This window comes from Triticum urartu, chromosome 5A (assembly GCF_056163025.1).
Source record: "Triticum urartu cultivar PI428250 chromosome 5A, HENAU_Tu73, whole genome shotgun sequence".
NCBI lineage: Eukaryota > Viridiplantae > Streptophyta > Magnoliopsida > Poales > Poaceae > Triticum > Triticum urartu.
The window spans coordinates 323,570,463-323,595,522 of NC_141877.1; positions in this window are offsets into that span (position 1 = coordinate 323,570,463).

The following is a 25,060-nucleotide window of genomic DNA, read 5'->3' on the forward strand; positions in this document are numbered from 1 at the left end:
TGAGGCTTTAGGTCGGTGCAAAAGGAGTTTTGCGGAGGCCAGGGGGCCAAACGCCGGAGACCCTGGCGTCTGGCCCTGGGCCAGACGCCGAGGCCCATGGCGTCTGGGCCAGACGCCGAGGCCCATGGCGTCTGGGCCAGACGCCGAGGCCCACGGCGTCTGGGCCAGACGCCAAGGATTGTGGCGTTTGGTCCTGGAGTCCGAGTGGGACTCTTGCCTTTCGGGCAAAACCGACTTTGAGGAGGCTTTTGCTCCAAGTTTCGACCCCGGGGCTCAACATATAAATAGAGGGGCAGGGCTAGCACCAAAGGGACAACAAGTTGATCCACGTGATCTATTCCTTAGCCGTGTGCGGTGCCCCCAGCCACCATATTCCTCGATAATACTGTAGCGGAGTTTAGGCGAACCCTGCTGCTGTAGTGCATCAAGATCATCACCACGCCGTCGTGCTGACGGAACTCTTCCCCGACACTTTGCTGGATCGGAGTCCGGGGATCGTCATCGAGCTGAACGTGTGCTCGAACTCGGAGGTGCCGTAGTTTCGGTACTTGATCGGTTGGATCATGAAGACGTACGACTACTTCCTCTAGGTTGCGTCAATGCTTCCGCAGTCGGTCTGCGTGGGTACGTAGACAACACTCTCCCCTCTCGTTGCTATGCATCACATGATCTTGCGTGTGCGTAGGAATTTTTTTTGAAATTACTACGAAACCCAACAGTGGCATCCGAGCCTAGGTTATTTATGTTGATGTTATATGCACGAGTAGAACACAAGTGAGTTGTGGGCGATATAAGTCATACTGCCTACCAGCATGTCATACTTTGGTTCGGCGGCATTGTTGGACGAGATGACCCGGACCAACATTACGCGTACGCTTACGCGAGACCAGTTCCCCCGACGTGCTTTGCACATAGGTGGCTTGCGGGCAACAGTCTCTCCAACTTTAGTTGAGCCAAGTGTGGCTACGCCCGGTCCTTGCGAAGGTTAAAACGGAGTCTATTTGACAAACTATCGTTGTGGTTTTGATGCGTAGGTAAGATTGGTTCTTGCTTAAGCCAGTAGCAGCCACGTAAAACTTGCAACAACAAAGTAGAGGACGTCTAACTTGTTTTTGCAGGGCATGTTGTGATGTGATATGGTCAAGACATGATGCTAAATTTTATTGTATGAGATGATCATGTTTTGTAACCGAGTTATCGGCAACTGGCAGGAGCCATATGGTTGTCGCTTTATTGTATGCAATGCAATCACGCTGTAATGCTTTACTGTATCACTAAGCGGTAGCGATAGTCGTGGAATCATAATATTGGCGAGACGACAACGATGCTACGATGGAGATCAAGGTGTCGCGCCGGTGACGATGGTGATCACGACGGTGCTTCGAAGATGGAGATCACAAGCACAAGATGATGATGGCCATATCATATCACTTATATTGATTGCATGTGATGTTTATCTTTTGTGCATCTTATCTTGCTTTGATTGACGGTAGCATTATAAGATGATCTCTCACTAATTATCAAGAAGTGTTCTCCCTGAGTATGCACCGTTGCGAAAGTTCTTCGTGTTGAGACACCACGTGATGATCGGGTGTGATAGGTTCTACGTTCAAATACAACGGGTGCAAAACAGTTGCACACGCGGAATACTCAGGTTATACTTGACGAGCCAAGCATATACAGATATGGCCTCGAAACACGGAGACCGAAAGGTCGAGCGTGAATCATATAGTAGATATGATCAACATAGTGATGTTCACCAATGAAACTACTCCATCTCACGTGATGATCGGACATGGTTTAGTTGATTTGGATCACGTGATCACTTAGATGATTAGAGGGATGTCTATCTAAGTGGGAGTTCTTAAGTAATATGATTAAATTGAACTTAAATTTATCATGAACTTAGTCCTGGTAGTATTTTGCAAATTATGTTGTAGATCAATAGCTCGCGTTGTTGCTTCCCTGTGTTTATTTTGATATGTTCCTAAACAAAATTGTGTTGAAAGATGTTAGTAGCAATGATGCGGATTGGATCCGTAATCTGAGGTTTATCCTCATTACTGCACAGAAGAATTATGTCCTTGATGCACCGCTAGGTGACAGACCTATTGCAGGAGCAGGAGCAGATGCAGACGTTATGAACGTTTGGCTAGCTCAATATGATGACTACTTGATAGTTTAGTGCACCATGCTTAATGGCTTAGAATCGGGACTTCAAAGACGTTTTGAACGTCATGGAGCATATGAGATGTTCCAGGAGTTGAAGTTAATATTTCAAGCAAATACCTGAGTTGAGAGATATGAAGTCTCCAACAAGTTCTATAGCTAAAAGATGGAGGAGAATCGCTCAACTAGTGAGCATGTGCCCAGATTGTCTGAGTACTACAATCGCTTGAATCAAGGGGGAGTTAATCTTCCAGATAAGATAGTGATTGACAGAATTCTCTAGTCACCATCACCAAGTTAGTAGAACTTCGTGATGAACTATAATATGCAAGGGATGACAAAAATAATTCCCAAGCTCTTCGTGATGCTGAAATCGACGAAGGTAGAAATCAAGAAAAACATCAAGTGTTGATGGTTAACAAGACAACTAGTTTCAAGAAAAGGGCAAAGGGAAGAAGGGGAACTTCAAGAAGAATGGCAAGCAAGTTGCTGCTCAAGTGAAGAAGCCCAAGTCTGGTCCTAAGCCTGAGACTAAGTGCTTCTACTGCAAAGGGACTGGTCACTAGAAGCGGAACTACCCCAAGTGATTGGCGGATAAGAAGGATGGCAAAGTGAACATAAGTATATTTGATATACATCTTATTGATGTGTACTTCACTAGTGTTTATAGCAACCCCTCAGTATTTGATACTAGTTCAGTTGCTAAGATTAGTAACTCGAAACGGGAGTTGCAGAATAAACAGAGACTAGTTAAGGGTGAAGTGACAATGTGTGTTGGAAGTGGTTCCAAGATTGATATGATCATCATCGCACACTCCCTATAATTTCGGGATTAGTGTTGAACCTAAATAAGTGTTATTTGGTGTTTGCGTTCAGCATGAATATGATTTGATCATGTTTATTGTAATACGGTTATTCATTTAAGTAAGAGAATAAATTGTTGTTCTGTTTACATGAATAAAACCTTATATGGTTACACACCCAATGAAAATATTTTGTTGGATCTCGATCGTAGTGATACACATAATCATAATATTGAAACCAAAAGATGCAAAGTTAATAATGATAGTACAACTTATTTGTGGCACTGCCGTTTAGGTCATATTGGTGTAAAGCACATGAAGAAACTCCATGCTGATGGGCTTTTGGAATCACTTGATTATGAATCAGTTGATGCTTGCGAACCATGCCTCATGGGCAAGATGACTAAGACTCCGTTCTTCGGAACAATGGAGCGAGCAACAGATTTGTTGGAAATCATACATACTGATGTATGTGGTCCGATGAATATTGAGGCTCGCGACAGGTATCATTATTTTCTGATCTTCACAAATGATTTGAGCAGATATGAGTATATCTACTTGATGAAACATAAGTCTGAAACATTTGAAAAGTTCAAAGAATTTTAGAGTGAAGTGAAAAATCATCGTAACAAGAAAATAAAGTTTCTACGATCTGATCGTAGAGAAGAGTATTTGAGTTACGAGTTTGGCTTTCAGTTAAAAACAATGTGAAATAGTTTCACTACTCACGCCACCTGGAACACCACAATGTAATAGTGTGTCCGAACGTCATAACCGTACTTTATTAGATATGGTGCGATCTATGATGTCTCTTACTGATCTACCACTATCGTTTTGGGGTTATGCATTAGAGACAGCTGCATTCACGTTAAATAGGGCACCATCTAAATCCGTTGAGACGACACCATATGAACTATGGTTTGGCAAGAAACCTAAGCTGTTGTTTCTTAAAGTTTGAAGTTGCAATGCTTATGTGAAAAAGTTTCAACCTGATAAGCTCAAACCCAAATCAGAGAAATGTGTCTTCATAGGATATCCAAAGGAAACTATTGGATACACCTTCTATCACAGATCCGAAGGCAAGACTTTTGTTGCTAAATTTGGAAACTTTCTAGAGAAGGAGTTTCTCTCGAAAGAAGTGAGTGGGAGGAAAGTAGAAAACTTGATAAGGTAATTGTACCTTCTCCCTTATTGGAAAATAGTTTATCACAGAAATCTGTTCTTGTGACTACTACACCAATTAGTGAGGAAGATAATGATGATGATCATGTAACTTCAGATCAAGTTACTACCGAATCTCGTAGGTAAACCAGAGTAAGATCCGCACCAGAGTGGTACGGTAATCCTGTTCTGGAAGTCATGTTACTAGACCATGACGAACTTGCGAACTATGAGGAAGCGATGATGAGCCCAGATTCCGCGAGATGGTTTGAGGCCATGAAATCTGAGATATGATCCATGTATGAGAACAATGTATGGACTTTGATGGATTTGCCCGATGATCGGCAAGCCATAAAAATAAATGGATCTTCAAGAGGAAGACGGACGCTGATAGTAGTGTTATTATCTACAAAGCTAGAATTGTCGCAAAAGGTTTTTCGACAAGTTCCAGGTGTTGACTACGATGAGAGATTCTCACTCGTATCTATGCTTAAGTCTGTCCGAATCATGTTAGCAATTGCCGCATTTTATGAAATCTGGCAAATGGATAAACAAAACTGAATTCCTTAATGGATTTATTGAAGAAGAGTTGTATACGATGCAACTAGAAGGTTTTGTCAATCCGAAAGGTACTAACAAAATGTGCAAGCTCCAGCGATCCATCTGTGAATTGGTGCAAGCATCTCGGAGTTGGAATATACGCTTTGATGAGTTGATCAAAGCATATAGTTTTATACAGACTTGTGGTGAAGCCTGTATTTGCAAGAAAGTGAGTGGGAGCACTACGGCATTTCTGATAAGTATATGTGAATGACATATTGTTGATCGGAAATAATGTAGAATTATTCTGTAAAGCATAAAGGAGTGTTTGAAAGGAGTTTTTCAAAGAAAGACTTCGGTGAACCTGCTTACATATTGAGCTTCAAGATCTATAGAGATAGATCAAGACGCTTGATAAGTTTTTCCAATGAGTACATACCTTGACAAGATTTTGAAGTAATTCAAAATGGAGCAGTCAAAGAAAGAGTTCTTGCCTGTATTACAAGGTGTGAAGTTGAGTAAGACTCAAAGCCCGACCACGGCAAAAGATAGAAAGAGAATGAAAGTCATTCCCTATGCCTTGGCCATAGGTTCTATAAAGTATGTCATGCTGTGTACCAGATCTATTGTATACCCTGCACTGATTTGGCAAGGGAGTACAATAGTGATCTAGGAGTAGATCACTGGACAGCGGTCAGAATTATCCTTAGTGAAATAAGGATATGTTTCTCGATTATGGACGTGACAAAAAAGGTTCGTCGTAAAGGGTTACGTCGATGCAAGTTTTTGACACTGATCTAGAAGACTCTAAGTCTCGGTCTAGATACATATTGAAAGTGGGAGCAATTAGCTAGAGTAGCTCCAAGCAGAGCATTGTTGACATATAAATTTGCAAAATACATGCGGATCTGAATGTGGCAGACCCGTTGACTAAGATTCTCTCACAAGCAAAACATGATCACACCTTAGTACTCTTTGGGTGTTAATCACATAGCAATGTGAACTAGATTACTGAATCTAGTAAACCCTTTGGGTATTGGTCACATGGCGATGTGAACTATGGGTGTTAATCACATGATGATGTGAACTATCGAAGTTAATCACATGGTGATGTGATCTAGATTATTGACTCTAGTGCAAGTGGGAGACTGAAGGAAATATGCCCTAGAGGCAATAATAAAGTTATTATTTATTTCCTTATTTCATGATAAATGTTTATTATTCATGCTATAATTGTATTAACCGGAAACATAATACATGTGTGAATACATAGACAAACAGAGTGTCACTAGTATGCCTCTACTTGACTAGCTCGTTAATCAAAGATGGTTATGTTTCCTAACCATGAACAATGAGTTGTTATTTGATTAAGGGGATCACATCATTAAGAGAATGATCTGATTGACATGACCCATTCCATTAGCTTAGCACCCGATCGTTTAGTATGTTGCTATTGCTTTCTTCATGACTTATACATGTTCCTATAACTATGAGATTATGCAACTCCCGTTTACCAGAGGAACACTTTGGGTACTACCAAACGTCACAACGTAACTGGGTGATTATAAAGGAGTACTACAGGTGTCTCCAAAGGTACATGTTGGGTTGGCGTATTTCGAGATTAGGTTTTGTCACTCCGATTGTAGGAGAGGTATCTCTGGGCCCTCTCGGTAATGCACATCACTTAAGCCTTGCAAGCATTGCAACTAAATGAGTTAGTTGCGGGATGATGTATTACAGAACGAGTAAAGAGACTTGCCGGTAACGAGATTGAACTAGGTATAGGAATACCGACGATCGAATCTCGGGCAAGTAACATACCGATGACAAAGGGAACAACGTATGTTGTTATGCGGTCTGACCGATAAAGATCTTCGTAGAATATGTAGGAGCCAATATGGGCATCCAGGTCCCGCTATTGGTTATTGACCGGAGACGTGTCTCGGTCATGTCTACATTGTTCTCGAACCCGTAGGGTCCGCACGCTTAAGGTTTCGATGACAGTTATATTATGAGTTTATGAGTTTTGATGTACCGAAGGAGTTCGGAGTCCCGGATGAGATCGGGGACATGACGAGGAGTCTCGAAATGGTCGAGACGTAAAGATTCATATATTGGATGATATGGTTAGGCCAAGGGGTCAAGCCCATGAGGCTTTAGGTCGGTGCAAAAGGAGTTTTGCAGAGGCCAGGGGGCCAAACGCCGGAGACCCTGGCGTCTGGCCCTGGGCCAGACGCCGAGGCCCATGGCATCTGGGCCAGACGCCAAGGATTGTGGCCTTTGGTCCTGGATTCCGAGTGGGACTCTTGCCTTTCAGGCAAAACCGACTTTGAGGAGGCTTTTGCTCCAAGTTTCGACCCCGGGGCTCAACATATAAATAGAGGGGCAGGGCTAGCACCAAAGGGACAACAAGTTGATCCACGTGATCTATTCCTTAGCCGTGTGCGGTGCCCCCAGCTACCATATTCCTCGATAATACTGTAGCGGAGTTTAGGCGAAGCCCTGCTGCTGTAGTGCATCAAGATCGTCACCACGCCGTCGTGCTGACGGAACTCTTCCCCGACACTTTGCTGGATCGGAGTCCGGGGATCGTCATCGAGCTGAACGTGTGCTCTAACTCGGAGGTGCCGTAGTTTCGGTACTTGATCGGTTGGATCGTGAAGACGTACGACTACTTCCTCTACGTTGCGTCAATGCTTCCACAGTCGGTCTGCGTGGGTACGTAGACAACACTCTCCCCTCTCGTTGCTATGCATCACATGATCTTGCATGTGCGTAGGAAATTTTTTTGAAATTACTACGAAACCCAACATCAACTCCATTGGCATTGAACTTTTGTTCAAAACCAATACCTTGATTCTTCCGATGCCTTCCTTGCTTGCGTACAATTTCTTCGAATTGCTTACTCCTCGCAAGGCTCTTGTAAACACCTTTCTCTATAATTCCCGTCAATAAGCTATTTTCTTGCTCAAGTGTAACTTGGCTAAGAGAATCATTAGTGGAATCAAGAGAACTACTAGAAGCAACAATATTGGATTTAGCATGATTATTGTTACTACTAGAAGAAGAATCCTTCTTGTTCTTGTTACTAGACTTGACTTGAGGCATGTAAGTGGATAAGAGTAAACGCTTGGCAATGTAAGAAGAACTTTTATTGCGAATATCATCATTGATTGCTTTTAAGAACTCATGCTCTTGCTCAAGATTGAGCTTCTCAAAACGTAATTTCTCATGAGTCCTTAAAAGTTCTCGATGATCTCCTAAGATAGTTTCATGAGCTAACTTAGGAGTGTTTAGTTCTTTAGTTAGAGACTCAATCTTCTCCTTATCATTGTCATTCGTTTCATTATAGTATTCATCACCAAAGTTGTCAACAAGTAACTCATCATCACCTAACAAGTCATCTTCATCACTATTGAAATCAACATACTCGGGGTGTGATACCTTTGGACCTTTGGCCATGAAGCATCTTCCAATTCCTTCATTTGGTGAATCAAACATGTCGTAGGAGTTGGTTGACACAAGTGCTAGACCGACAACACCTTCATCTTGAGTATATTCGGAGTCGGAGTGATAGCTTCTCTCGGAGTCATTGTCAGAGTCGGAGCCGGATACCCATTCACCAACATGAGCTTGATGTCTTCATTTTGTGTAGCTCCTTGATGACTTGTCCTTCCTTTCCGAATCCTTGCTTCTCCGTGAGGGTCTTCGTTCATACCGATCATCCCTACTCCTTCTCTCCCTTGATGGCGATTCTTCTCTTCTACTTCTTCTTTTGGGAGAATCTTCTCTTCTCTTGTGGGGAGCCGTACACTCATTGGAGTAGTGTCCGGGTCCTCCACAATTATAGCAGTTTCGCTCTCGACTAGAAGATCTTTTGTCATTGTAGGACCTTGACTTGAAACTTCTCTCTTTGCTTCTATTCTTGTAGAACTTGTTGACGTTCTTCACCATTAAGCTCAATTCTTCATTGAAGGTTTGTTTATCACTTGATGATGTGGGGGCTTCACATGAGGCTTTGTAAGCACCACTTGACTTGGTATGGAGCTCCTCCTTATCCTTGAGTGACATCTCATGAGAAACAATTCTTCCAATGACTTCCGTTGGCTTGAGATCTTTGTAATTTGGCATCATTTGGATCAATGTGCATACGGTATCGTATTTTCCATCCAAGGCTCTTAGGATCTTCTTGATGATGAATTTGTCGGTCATCTCTTCACTTCCTAAGCCGGCAATCTCATTTGTGATAAGAGCAAGCCTAGAGTACATTTTAGCGACACCTTCACCATCCTTCATTTTGAACTTGTCAAGTTGACTTTGAAGCACATCCAACTTGGATTCCTTGACGGAGTCGGTACCTTCATGCATATCAATCAAAGTATCCCAAATTTCCTTTGCATTCTCAATACGACTGATTTTGTTGAATTCTTCAGGGCACAATCCGTTGAAGAGGATATCACAAGCTTGAGCATTGTATTGTAGCATCTTCAACTCATCCGTGGTAGCTTCACGATTCGGTTCTCTCCCATCAAATAATTCACCTTGCAAGCCAACGCACACAATAGCCCAAACGGCAGGGTTATGTCCAAGAATATGCATTTTCATCTCATGCTTCCAACTAGCAAAATTAGTGCCATCAAAGTAAGGACCTCTACGGTGATAATTTCCCTCGCTAGACGCCATACTCTCCTAGGTTGTGAAACCAAGGCTATGACCACCAAAAGCTATGGAAATCAAAGCAAATGGAGACCAAAGCTCTGATACCACTTGTAGGATCGAAAGTATGTTTGGAGGGGGGGTGATTAGACTACTTGACCAAATAAAAATCTATCATTTTCCCAATTTTAGTGTTTGGCAGATTTTAGCTATCTTAGCACAAGTCAAGCAATCTTAACACAATTCAAGCAAGCATGCAAAGAGTCTATGAGCAGCGGAAAATAAAGCATGCAACTTGCAAGAATGTAAAGGGAAGGGTTTGGAGAATTCAAACGCAATTGGAGACACGGATGTTTTTGTCGTGGTTCCGATAGGTGGTGCTATCATACATCCACGTTGATGGAGACTTCAACCAACGGAGGGTAACGGTTGCGCGGGTCCACGGAGGGCTCCACCCACGAAGGGTCCACGAAGAAGCAACCTTGTCTATCCTATCATGGCCATCGCCCACGAAGGACTTGCCTCACTAGCGGTAGATCTTCACGAAGTAGGTGATCTCCTTGCCCTTACAAACTCCTTGGTTCAACTCCACAATCTTTGTCGGGGGCTCCCAAGTGACACCTAGCCAATCTAGGAGACACCACTCTCCAAGAAGTAACAAATGGTGTGTTGATGATGAACTCCTTGCTCTTGTGCTTCAAATGATAGTCTCCCCAACACTCAACTCTCTCTCACAGGATATGGATTTGGTGAAAATAGGGTTTGAGTGGAAAGCAACTTGGGGAAGGCTAGAGATCAAGATTCATATGGTAGGAATGGAATATCTTGGCCTCAACACATGAGTAGGTGGTTCTCTCTCAGAAAATGTGTATTGGAAGTGTAGGTATGTTCTGATGGCTCTCTCCATGAATGAAGAGTGGGTGGAGGGGTATATATAGCCTCCACAAAAAAACTAACCGTTACACACAATTTACCAATCTCGGTGAGACCGAAGTGTAAAACTCGGTCGGACTGATTTAGCAAACCTAGTGACCATTAGGATTTTTGGTGGGACTGAGATGCAACTCGGTAGGACCGATATGGTTAGGGTTAGGGCATAACGTAATCTCGGTGTGACCGATTACACAAACTCGGTGGGACCGATTTTGGTAATAAGCTAACTAGAGAGTTGGTGAGGTAAACTCGGTGGGACCGATCGCTCATTTCGGTGGGACCGAAATGTTACAAAAGAGAAACAGAGAGTTTACATTGCAATCTTGGTGGGACCGATCACTCATCTCGGTAGGACCGAAATGTTATGAAGGGAAACAGAGAGATTACAACCCCATCTCGGTGTGACCGAAATCCCTATCGGTGAGACGGATTTGCCTAGGGTTTGTGGCAGTGGCTATGACATTTGAAACTCGGTGGCGCCAAATAGAAAGAATCGGTAGGGCCGAGTTTGACTTTTGGTTTAGGTCATATGTGGATGTGGGAAGGTAGTTGAGGGTTTTGGAGCATATCACTAAGCACTATGAAGCAAGCAAGCCATTAAGCAACACCTCATACCTCCTTGATAGTATTGCTTTTCCTATAGACTCAATGTGATCTTGGATCACTAAAATATAAAATGTAGAGTCTTGAGCTTTGAGCTTGAGCCAATCTTTTTGTCCTTAATATTTTGAGGGGTCCACATTCCTCATCCATGCCATGCCATTCATTGAGCTTTTCCTGAAATATTAATCTTGGAATAGCATTATCTCAATGAGCTATATGTTGTTAGGAATTACCAAACCACCTAGGGATAGTTGCACTTTCAGGGGCTCAAAGTCCGGTCAGCGGAAAGAGCCACCCAAAATAAAAATCCGAGTCCATCCAGTCTGGACCGCATACTCGATCGCCAATGCCAAATTCATGGCACCCCAGAAACGCCAGCCACCCATACCAACAGAGAATGCTGGGTGTTCAAACAAGCCGGCAAGGCAGGCGGCAAAGACGAAGAGGGGTCTCAAAGCGACGATAGCGACAAAGAGCCCAGATCACCGAACACAGGAGGGCAAAAGAAATCCCCCCCCCATATTCAATCGGTGAATGTGGTAAATACCACCCAAATTGCCAACTCGGACCAGATATGCACTCTTAGGGATGGTGACTCAACGGAACTAGCCGTCCCACAATATAAACTAGGGCCGGTCACCTTCAACCGCACGGATCATCCAGTTAACACCAATCAGGGCAATCTAGCCGCACTAATCCTCGACCCAATAGTGGATGGGTTCCACCTCACTCGAGTCCTTATGGATGGAGGTAGGAGTTTAAATCTGCTTTACCAGGACAAAGTGCGCAGGATGGGCATCGATCTTTCGGCGACTAAACCCACTAAAGCCACTTTTAGAGGCATCATACCAGGTATGGAGGTTAGCTGTACAGGCTCCATTGCCCTTGAGGTAATCTTCGGATCACCAGAAAATTACCATATCAAAGAGTTAATCTTCGAAATCGCCCCTTTTCGCAGTGATTATCAAGCACTGCTCGTACGAACCGAGTTCGCTCAATTCAACGTGGTGCCACATTATGCCTACCGTAAGCTCAAGATGCCTGGTCCACGCGGCGTCATCACGGTTCATGGCAAGGTCGAACCTTCCTTCGGCACCAACAAATACACCACTTCCTTAGCAGCAGAAACAACGAGCAGCACCTTGCAGCCGAACCTTGAGTCTCGACGTCCAGGCTCCCGGACACCATCAAGGGGCTCCGAACTACTTCGCGGAAGGATACCCCATCTCGTCCAGAGCTCAACTAAACATTCCGGCGAAGGCCATGACAGGCCAAACTCAGCGGTTCAACCGCCCTCCGGCACGTAAAGATTTCTTATATTTCCTTCACGGGTTCACCTTTGCACCGACCAGGACGGACTACACGGAGGCAGCTTGAACGCGTTAGGGAATCCTTAGACATTCCCCGCAGTGACCGTCCGTCTATATTACGGATCCGCACTCAACCTCTTCCCCCTGTTCACAGCAGGTTCGGCTATCACAACCCCTTTTTATCACATTACTTGTACCCATACGCATAGACGTATTATTCAAATACAACATGTGGATTTATATGACGTTTACCTGCTGATTATTTCTTATCGAAATCATTTTGTCAAGTGGCATCCGTACACAGTGATATGCCTTAAATATGCCAGGGGCTTCGTTTTTCCCGTAACACGGCAATAAAAGTCTGAACACCTTCATGGAAGTTCGGCACCCCGAACCTATAGCATATATGCATCAGCTCCGAATCATGTCTTGGGTCAATAGTTGGGTTTGCCCGGCTCCCATGTTTTGGTACCTTACGTTCCGTTATATTGGCTAAGATAGCACTAGGAGAACTACTGTGATTGTGTCCCGGTTCTTCCGGATGAGCACCTCAGTAGAGAAAGCCGAAAACTGACTGTCATGATACGGCGAGAGCTGGTCAGCTGTTCGAGCGGTTACAAAATCTTTAATGATTTCTCCCGCATAATGCCATAACCAATGCAGCGTGCGATGGATCGGTTTTTTCTCCGATCGGGCGCTTATAGAGCCCCTAGTACGGTCTTCCGAACACAAGGGGCTGCGCCGACCATACTAAAGCTCCTATGGCTAAGTGAGAGTGATAAAGCCCTATAGTCCGATTGCCTAGTTCGTTGTGCTGAGCACCTCCTTTGAAGGACCCAAAACTAGGATAAAGAGTGCTCGGGTTTATCCCGAACACCCCAGTACTTCTTACGTGGGTGCAGAAGCCGACGACTAGCCAACTCTCAGGTTTAATAGAAAAACGGCCGCACAGAAGGGTAAACTTTTATATAACAGGCGACAAATAAACGACCTTGTTCAAACATTACAAAGGACAACATGATTGGCATTCATGGAAATATAATGTCCTTGGTGCATAGCTCCGCTGCAAGGTAGGATCCTTTCAGGACACTCTCATAATATAATTCGGGCTTGCGGTGCTCCTTCCCCTCTGGCGGTCCTTCGGTCATCAGCTTTTTGGCATCCATCTTCCCCCGGTGCACCTTTGCGCGGGCGAAGGCCATTCGCGCTCCTTCTATACAGACCGACCGCTTGATGACGTCAAGTCGAGGGCAAGCGCTTACAAGTGATGTCTACTACACAACCTTCTTCTTGTAGATGTTGTTGGGTCTGCAAGTGCACAGGTTTGTAGGACAGTAGCAAATTTCCCTCAAGTGGATGACCTAAGGTTTATCAATCCATAGGAGGCGTAGGATGAAGATGGTCTCTCTCAAGCAACCCTGCAACCAAATAACAAAGAGTCTCTTGTGTCCCCAACACACCCAATACAATGGTAAATTGTATAGGTGCACTAGTTCGGCGAAGAGATAGTGAAACAAGTGGTATATGGATAGTAGATAAAGGTATTTGTAATCTGAAATAATAAAAACAGCAAGGTAGCAAGGGATAAAAGTGAGTGTAAACGGTATTGCAATGATAGGAAATAAGGCCTAGGGTTCATACTTTCACTAGTGTAAATTCCCTCAACAATACTAACATAATTGGATCACATAACTATCCCTCAACATGCAACAAAGAGTCACTCCAAAGTCACTAATAGCGGAGAACGAACGAAGATATTATGGTAGGGTACGAAACCACCTCAAAGTTTTTCTTTCCAATCAATCTGTTGGGCTATTCCTATAAGTGTCACAAACAGCCCTAGAGTTCGTACAAGAATAACACCTTAAGATACAAATCAACCAAAACCCTAATGTCACCTAGATACTCCAATGTCACCTCAAGTATCCGTGGGTATGATTATACGATATGCATCACACAATCTCAGATTCATCTATTCAACCAACACAAAGGACCTCGAAGAGTGCCCCAAAGTTCCTACCGGAGAATCACGACGAAAACGTGTGCCAACCCCTATGCATAGGTTCCCAATGTTACGAAACCCGCAAGTTGATCACCAAGACATACATCAAGTGTTCTTAAGTCTTTAAAGACTCAATCCGATAAGATAACTTCAAAGGGGAAACTCAATTCATTACAAGAGAGAAGAGGGGGAGGAGAAACATAAGATCCAACTATAATAGCAAAGCTCGTGATACATCAAGATCATGCCAAATCAAGAACACAAGAGAGAGAGAGAGATCAAACACATAGCTACTGGTACATACCCTCAGCCCCCAGGGAGAACTACTCCCTCCTCGTCATGGAGAGCACCAGGATGATGAAGATGGCCACCGGTAAAGGATTGCCCCCTCCGGCAGGGTGCCGGAACAGGGCCCCAATTGACTTTTGGTGGCTACAGAGGCTTCTGGCGGCGGAACTCCCGATCTAATCTCCGTTCTGGAAGTTTTAGGGTACGTGGATATATATGGGTGCAGGGAGGACGTCGGATTAGCCACGGGGGCCCCATGAGGTAGGGGGCGCGCCCTATGGGGGGCGCGCTCCCCACCCTCGTGAGCACCTCGTGTCTCCCCTGACCTGGGGTCCAAGTCCATCAGGTGTGTTTCCTTCCAAAAATAACTTCTCCAGTTGATTTCGTTCCGTTTCGACTCTGTCTGATATTCCTTTTCTTCGAAACACTGAAATAGGCATAAACAGCAAATCTGGGCTGGGCCTCCGGTTAATAGGTTAGTCCCAAAAATAATATAAAAGTGGATAATAAAGCCCAATATTGCCCAAAACAGTAGATAATATAGCATGGAGCAATCAAAAATTATAGATACATTGGAGACGTATCAAGCATCCCCAAGCTTAATTCCTGCTCGTCCTCGAGTAGGTAAATGATAAAAAAAAGATAATTTTTGATGTGGAATGCTAGTTGGCATAATCTCAATGTAATTCTTCTTACTTGTGATATGAATATTCAGATCCATAAGATTCAAGACAAAAGTTCATATTGACATAAAAACAATAATACTTCAAGCATACTAACTAAGAAATTATGTCTTCTCAAAATAACATGGCCAAAGAAAGTTCATCCCTACAAAATCATATAGTTTAGTCATGTTTCATTTTCGTCACACAAGAATGCTCTCATCATGCACAACCCCGATGACAAGCCAAGCAATTGTTTCATACTTTAGTAATCTCAAACCTATAAACTTTCACGCAATATATGAGCGTGAGCCATGGATATAGCACTATGGGTGGAATAGAATAATGAGGGGGGTTATGTGGAGAAGACAAAAAGGAGAAAGTCTCACATCAACGAGGCTAATCAATGGGCTACGGAGATGCCCACCGATTGATGTTAATGCAAGGAGTAGGGATTGCCATGCAACGGATGCACTAGAGCTATAAATGTATGAAAGCTCAACAAAAGAAACTAGTGGGTGTGCATCCAACTTGCTTGCTCACGAAGACCTAGGGCACTTGAGGAGGCCCATTGTTGGAATATACAAGCCAAGTTCTATAATGAAAATTCCCACTAGTATATGAAAGTGATAACATATGAGACTCTCTATATGAAAAACATGGTGCTACTTTGAAACACGATATATGAGACTCGCTATATGTAGAACATGGTGCTACTTTGAAGCACAAGTGTGGAAAAAGGATAGTAGCATTGCCCCTTATTATTATTATTATTATTATTATTATTGCCTTTCTTTTTTTATTTGGCCTTTCTTTTTTTATTTGGCCTTTTTTTTATTTGGGACAATGCTCTATTAATGATGATCATCACACTTCTATTTATTTACAACTCAATGATTACAACTCGATACTAGAACAAAGTATGACTCTATATGAATGCCTCCGGCGGTGTACCAGGATTGCGATGAATCAAGAGCGACATGTATGAAAAATTATGAACAGTGGCTTTGCCACAAATACGATGTCAACTACATGATCATGCAAAGCAATATGACCATGATGATGCGTGTCATAATAAACGGAACGGTGGAAAGTTGCATGGCAATATATCTCGGAATGGCTATGGAAACGCCATAATAGGTAGGTATGGTGGCTGTTTTGAGGAAGATATAAGGAGGTTTATGTGTGACAGAGCGTATCATATCACGGGGTTTGGATGCACCGGCGAAGTTTGCGCCAACTCTCAATGTCAGAAAGGGCAATGCACGGTACCGAAGAGGCTAGCAAGGATGGAAGGGTGAGAGTGCGTATAATCCATGGACTCAACATTAGTCATAAAGAACTCACATACTTATTGCAAAAATCTACAAGTCATCAAAAACCTCGGCACTATGCGCATGCTCCTAGGGGGATAGATTGGTAGGAAAAGACCATCACTCGTCCCCGACCGCCACTCATAAGGAGGACAATCAAATAACACCTCATGTTTCAAATTTGTTACACAACGTTTACCATACGTGCATGCTACGAGACTTGCAAACTTCAACACAAGCATTTCTCAAATTCACAACTACTCAACTAGCACGACTTTGATATTATCACCTCCATATCTCAAAACAATCATCAAGCATCAAACTTTTCTTAGTATTCAACACACCAATAAGAATTCTATTATTAATCTTGTATACCTAGCATATTAGGATTTTAAGAAAATTACCATGCTATTTAAGACTCTCAAAATAATCTAAGTGAAGCATGAGAGTTCATATATTTCTTCAAAATAAAACTACCACCATGCTCTAAAAGGTATAAGTGAAGCACTAGAGCAAATGACAAACTACTCCGAAAGATATAAGTGAAGATTAATGAGTGTAGTTGAATAATTATGCAACTATGTGAAGACTCTCTAACATTTAATAATTTCAGATCTTGGTATTTTATTCAAACAGCAAGCAAAACTAAATAAAATGAATTGACGCTCCAAGCAAAACACATATCATGTGGCGAATAAAAATATAGCTCCAAGTAAAGTTACCGATGAATGAAGACGAAAGAGGGGATGCCTTCCGGGGCATCCCCAATCTTAGGCTTTTGGTTGTCCTTGAATATTACCTTGGGGTGCCTTGGGCATCCCCAAGCTTAGGCTCTTACCACTCCTTATTCCATAGTCCATCGAATCCTTACCCCAAAACTTGAAAACTTCACAACACAAAACTTAACAGAAAACTCGTAAGCTCCGTTAGTATAAGAAAATAAATCACCACTTCAAGGTACTGTAATGAACTCATTATTTATTTATATTGGTGTTAAACCTACTGTATTCCAACTTCTCTATGGTTTATAAACTATTTTACTATCCATAGATTCATCAAAATAAGTAAACAACACACGAAAAACAGAATCTGTCAAAAACAGAACAGTCTGTAGTAATCTGAATCAAACGTATACTTCTGGAGCTCATAAAATTCTAAAATAAATTTCTGGACCTGAGGAATTTATCTATTAATCATCTTCAAAAATAATTAACTAAATATCACTCTTCAAATAAAAATGGCAGCAGTTCTCGTGAGCGCTAAAGTTTCTGTTTTTGACAGCATGATCAACAAGACTTTCCCCAAGTCTTCCCAAAGGTTCTACTTGGCACAAACACTAATTAAAAGAAAAAAACCACATCTAAACAGAGAATAGATAAATTATTTATTACTAAACAGGAACAAGAATCAAGGAACAAAAATAAAATTGGGTTGCCTCCCAACAAGCGCTATCGTTTAACGCCCCTAGCTAGGCATGATGATTTCAATGATGCTCACATAAAAGATAAGAATTGAAACATAAAGAGAGCATCATGAAGAATATGACTAGCACATTTAAGTCTAACATACTTCCTATGCATAGGGATTTTGTGAGCAAACAACTTGTGGGAATAAGAATCAACTTGCATAGGAAGGTAAAACAAGCATAACTTCAAAACTTTAAGCACATAGAGAGGAAACTTGGTATTATTGCAATTCCTACAAGCATATATTCCTCCCTCATAATAATTTTCAGTAGCATCATGAATGAATTCAACAATATAACCAGCACCTAAAGCATTCTTTTCATGATCTACAAGCATAGAAAATTTACTACTCTCCACATAAGCAAAATTCTTCTCATGAATAATAGTGGGAGCAAACTCAACAAAGTAACTATCATGGGATTGAAAATTGAAATCAAGATGACAAGTTTCATTGTTATCATTATTCTTTAAAGCATACGTGTCATCACAATAATCATCATAGATAGTAGGCATGCTTTCATCATAATAAATTTGCTCATCAAAAACTTGGGGGACAAAAAATATCATCTTCATCAAACATAGCTTCCCCAAGCTTGTGGCTTTGCATATCATTAGCATCATGGATATTCAAGGAATACATACTAACAACATTGCAATCATGCTCATCATTCAAATATTTAGTGCCAAGCATTTTATAGATTTCTTCTTCTAGCACTTGAGTACAATTATCCTTTCCATCATACTCACGAAAGATATTAAAAAGGTGAAGCGTATGAGACAAACTCAATTCCATTTTTTATAGTTTTCTTTTATAAACTAAACTAGTGATAAAACAAGAAACTAAAAGACTCGATTGCAAGATCTAAAGATATACCTTCAAGCACTCACCTCCCCGGCAACGGCGCCAGAAAAGAGCTTGATGTCTACTACACAACCTTCTTCTTGTAGACGTTGTTGGGCCTGCAAGTGCACTGGTTTGTAGGACAGTAGCAAATTTCCCTCAAGTGGATGACCTAAGGTTTATCAATCCGTAGGAGGCGTAGGATGAAGATGGTCTCTCTCAAGCAACCCTGCAACCAAATAACAAAGAGTCTCTTGTGTCCCCAACACACCCAATACAATGGTAAATTGTATAGGTGCAATAGTTCGGCGAAGAGATAGTGAAACAAGTGGTATATGGATAGTAGATAAAGGTATTTGTAATCTGAAATAATAAAAACAGCAAGGTAGCAAGTGAGAAAGTGAGCGTAAATGGTATTGCAATGATAGGAAATAAGGCCTAGGGTTCATACTTTCACTAGTGTGAGTTCTCTCAACAATACTAACATAATTGGATCACATAACTATCCCTCAACATGCAACAAAGAGTCACTCCAAAGTCACTAATAGCGGAGAACGAACGAAGAGATTATGGTAGGGTACGAAACCACCTCAAAGTTATTCTTTCCAATCAATCCGTTGGGCTATTCCTATAAGTGTCACAAACAGCCCTAGAGTTCGTACTAGAATAACACCTTAAGATACAAATCGACCAAAACCCTAATGTCACCTAGATACTCCAATGTCACCTAAAGTATCCGCGGGTATGATTATACGATATGCATCACACAATCTCAGATTCATCTATTCAACCAACACAAAGGACCTCAAAGAGTGCCCCAAAGTTCCTTCCGGAGAATCACGACGAAAACGTGTGCCAACCCCTATGCATAGTTTCCCAATGTCACGAAACCCGCAAGTTGATCACCAAGACATACATCAAGTGTTCTCAAGTCTTTAAAGACTCAATCCGATAAGATAACTTCAAAGGGGAAACTCAATTCATTACAAGAGAGAAGAGGGGGAGGAGAAACATAAGATCCAACTATAATAGCAAAGCTTGCGATACATCAAGATCGTGCCAAATCAAGAACACGAGAGAGAGAGAGAGAGAGAGATCAAACACATAGCTACTGGTACATACCCTCAGCCCCGAGGGAGAACTACTCCCTCCTCGTCATGGAGAGCACCGGAATGCTGAAGATGGCCACCGGTGAAGGATTGCCCCCTCCGGAAGGGTGCCGGAACAGGGCCCCGATTGACTTTTGGTGGCTACGGAGGCTTCTGGTGGCGGAACTCCCGATCTAATCTCCGTTCTGGAAGTTTTAGGGTACATGGATATATATGGGTGCAGGGAGGACGTCGGAGGAGCCACAGGGGCCCCACGAGGCAGGGGGCGCGCCCTAGGGGGGCGCGCCCCCCACCCTCGTGAGCACCTCGTGTCTCCCCTGACCTGGGGTCCAAGTCCATCAGGTGTGTTTCCTTCCAAAAATAACTTCTCCAGTTGATTTCGTTCCGTTTCAACTCCGTCTGATATTCCTCTTCTTCGAAACACTGAAATAGGCATAAAACAACAAATCTGGGCTGGGCCTCCGGTTAATAGGTTAGTCCCAAAAATAATATAAAAGTGGATAATAAAGCCCAATATTGCCCAAAACAGTAGATAATATAGCATGGAGCAATCAAAAATTATAGATACATTGGAGACGTATTAACAAGCCGCCTCACGAGCCCGAAGTAGCTGCTTGGAATTGGCTCGGCAGGCCATAGCCGGATAACCATATCTTTCATGGCTAGTTCCGCCACCTTATGCAGTTCGATCAGCTGTTTCAGTTGATCGGCAAAAGGCACCGGATAATTCGACGCCAAATACTGCGACCAAAAGAGCTTATCTGCGGTGTTCCTTTCTTTGGCTCGGTAAAATTGGGCGGCATCTGATATGCTGCAAGGTAGCTCGGCAAATACACCTGAGAAATCCGGATTCAAAATCAGAAACATAGCTTTCCCTTCAAATACTTGCTTTACATGGGAAAAGCCTTACCCGTCGCGATCTTTCTCGCCTCTTGGATCCCCTGCGGGGCGCTTTGGGTTTCCCCCCGGGCATCGCTCGTGGCTTGACTCACCTTGGTGAGTTCGGAAGCTTTCTCCGTTAAACTCTGATCCAAGGTCTTGCATTTACTTACGGCCTCTTGCAGCTCCTGCTCAGCTTTAAAAACTCTAGCCTCGTGTTTCTCACGAAGAGTCTGCTCTGTGGCCGCCTTTTTCTCGGCCTCGGCAAAGGCCCTATTGAGGGCCTCGACTTCGGTCATAACCCCTAGCACAGATTATGCGGCTTATTTCATACTGAACATTTATTTCACAATAAATGCGTGCAACGCTTGTGCATACCTTGTTTATCCCTCAATTGCATTTTCAATTGGCCAAATTCTTCTATGGCCCGCTCCAGACTTTGATTCGGTCCGGAGATCTCCGCAGTATGAGAGGCAGCAGCAGCTACAGGTACTGTTGGGGAACGTAGTAATTTCAAAAAAATTCCTACGCACATGAAAGATCATGGTGATGCATAGCAACAAGAGGGGAGAGTGTTGTCTACGTACCCTCGTAGACCAAAAGCGGAAGCGTTAGCACAATGTGGTTGATGTAGTCGTATGTCTTCACGATCCGACCGATCAAGTACCAAACGTACGACACCTCCGAGTTTAGCACACGTTCAGCCCAATGACGTCCCTCGAACTCCGATCCAGCCGAGTGTTGAAGGAGAGTTTTGTCAGCACGACGGCGTGGTGACGATGTTGATGTTCTACCGACGCAAGGCTTCGCCTAAGCACCGCTACAGTATTATCGAGGTGGACTATGGTGGAGGGGGGCACCGCACACGGCTAAGAGATCAATGATCAATTGTTCTGTCTCTAGGGTGTGCCCCTGCCCCCGTATATAAAGGAGCAAGGGGGAGGCCGGCCGGCTCTCTATGACGCGCCCCCAAGAGGGGAATCCTACTAGGACTCCAAGTCCTAGTAGGTTTCCACCAAAAGGGAGAGAGGGGGAAGGAAGGAGAGGGAGAGGGAGAAGGAAAGGGCCCCCCCTTCCTTGTCCAATTCGGACTCAAGGGGGAGGGGGCGCGCGGCCTCCCCTGGCCGCCACTCTCTCTCTCCACTAAGGCCCATCGGGGCCCATTAGTTCCCCCGGGGGTTCCGATAACCCTCCAGCACTCCGGCTTTATCCGAAACTACTCCAGAACACTTCCGGTGTCCGAATATAGTCGTCCAATATATCAATCTTTATGTCTCGACCATTTCGAGACTCCTCGTCATGTCTGTGATCACATTCGGGACTCCGAACAACCTTCGGTACATCAAAACACATAAACTCATAATAAAATTGTCATCGTAATGTTAAGCGTGCGGACCCTACGGGTTCGAGAACTATGTAGACATGACCGAGACACGTCTCCGGTCAATAACCAATAGAGGAAACTGGATGCTCATATTGGCTCCCACATATTCTACGAAGATCTTTATCGGTCAGACCGCATAACAACATACGTTGTTCCCTTTGTCATCGGTATGTTACTTGCCCGAGATTCGATCGTCGGTATCTCAACACCTAGTTCAATCTCGTTACCGGCAAGTCTCTTTACTCGTTCCGTAATACATCATCCCGCAACTAACTCATTAGTTGCAATGCTTGCAAGGCTTAAGTGATGTGCATTACCGAGAGGGCCCATGCCTCTCCGACAATCGGAGTGACGAATCCTAATCTCAAAATACGCCAACCCAACATGTACCTTCGGAGACACCTGTAGAGCACGTTTATAATCACCCAGTTACATTGTGACATTTGGTAGCACACAAAGTGTTCCTCCGGTAAACGGGAGTTGCATAATCTCATAGTCATAGGAACATGTATAAGTCATGAAGAAAGCAATAGCAACATACTAAACGATCGTGTGCTAAGCTAACGGAATGGGTCATGTCAATCACATCATTCTCCTAATGATGTGATCCCGTTAATCAAATGACAACTCATGTCTATGGTTAGGAAACATAACCATCTTTGATCAACGAGCTAGTCAAGTAGAGGCATACTAGTGACACTCTGTTTGTCTATGTATTCACACATGTATTATGTTTCCGGTTAATACAATTCTAGCATGAATAATAAACATTTATCATGATATAAGGAAATAAATAATAACTTTATTATCGCCTCTAGGGCATATTTCCTTCAGTCTCCCACTTGCAATAGAGTTAATAATCTAGTTCACATCGCCATGTGATTCAATACCAATAGTTTACATCACCATGTGATTAACACCCATAGTTCACATCGACATGTGACCAACACCCAAAGGGTTTACTAGAGTCAATAATCTAGTTCACATCGCTATGTGATTAATACCCAAAGAGTACTAAGGTGTGATCATGTTTTGCTTGTGAGAGAAGTTTAGTCAACGGGTCAGCCACATTCAGATCCATAAGTATTTTGCAAATTTCTATGTCAACAATGCTCTGCACGGAGCTACTCTAGCTAATTTCTCCCACTTTTAATATTTATCCAGATTGAGACTTTGAGTCATCTGGATCAGTGTCAAAACTTGCATCGACGTAACCCTTTACGACGAACCTTTTGTCACCTCCATAATCGAGAAACATATCCTTATTCCACTAAGGATAATTTTGACCAATGTCCAGTGATCTACTCCTATATCACTATTGTACTCCCTTGCCAAACTCAGGGCAGGGTATACAATAGGTCTGGTACACAGCATGGCATACTTTATAGAACCTATGGCTGAGGCATAGGGAATGACTTTCATTCTTTCTCTATCTTCTGCCGTGGTCGGGTTTTGATTCTTACTCAACTTCACACCTTGTAACACAGGCAAGAACTCCTTCTTTGACTGTTCCATTTTGAACTACTTCAAAATCTTGTCAAGGTATGTACTCATTGGAAAACTTATCAGGTGTCTTGATGTATCTCTATAGATCTTGAAGCTCAATATGTAAGCAGCTTCACCGAAGTCTTTCTTTGAAAAACTCCTTTCAAACATTCCTTTATGCTTTGCAGAATAATTCTACATTATCTCCGATCAACAATATGTCATTCACATATACTTATCAGAAATGTTGTAGTGCTCCCACTCACTTTCTTGAAAATACAGGCTTCACCGCAAGTCTGTATAAAACTATATGCTTTGATCAACTTATCAAAGCGTATATTCCAACTCCGAGATGCTTGCACCAGTCCATAGATGGATCGCTGGAGCTTGCATATTTTGTTAGTACCTTTAGGATTGACAAAACCTTCTGGTTGCATCATATACAATTCTTCTTTAATAAATCCATTAAGGAATGCAGTTTTGTTTATCCATTTGCCAAATTTCATAAAATGCGGCAATTGCTAACATGATTCGGACAGACTTAAGCATATATACGAGTGAGAAACTCTCATCGTAGTCAACACCTTGAACTTGTTGAAAAAAAACCTTTTTTGCAACAATTCTAGCTTTGTAGATAGTAACACTACTATCAGCGTCAGTCTTCCTCTTGAAGATCCATTAAATCTCAATGGCTCATTGGGCAAGTCAATCAAAGTCCATACTTTGTTCTCATACATGGATCTCATCTCAGATTTCATGGCCTCAAGCCATTTCGCGGAATCTAGGCTCATCATCGCTTCCTCATAGTTCGTAGGCTCGTCATGGTCAAGTAACATGACCTCCAGAACAGGATTACCATACCACTCTGGTGCGGATCTCACTCTGGTTTACCTACGAGGTTTTGGTAGTAACTTGATCTGAAGTTACATCATCATCATCATTAGCTTCCTCACTAATTGGTGTAGTAGTCACAGGAACAGATTTCTGTGATTAACTACTTTCCAATAAGGGAGCAGGTACAGTTACCTCATAAAGTTCTACTTTCCTCCCACTCACTTCTTTCGAGAGAAACTCCTTCTCTAGAAAGGATCCATTCTAAGAATCGAATGTCTTGCCTTCGGATCTGTGATAGAAGGTGTACCCAACTATCTCCTTTGGGTATCCTATGAAGACGCACTTCTCCGACTTGGGTTTGAGCTTATTAATATCAAACTTTTTCACATAAGCATCGCAACTCCAAACTTTAAGAAACGACAGCTTAGGTTTCTTGCTAAACCACAGTTCATACGGTGTCATCTCAACGGATTTAGATGGTGCCCTTTTTAATGTGAATACAGCTATCTCTAATGCATAACCCCAAAACGATAGTGGTAAATCGGTAAGAGACATCGTAGATTGCACCATATCTAATAAAGTACGGTTACGATGTTCGGACACACCATTATACTGTGGTGTT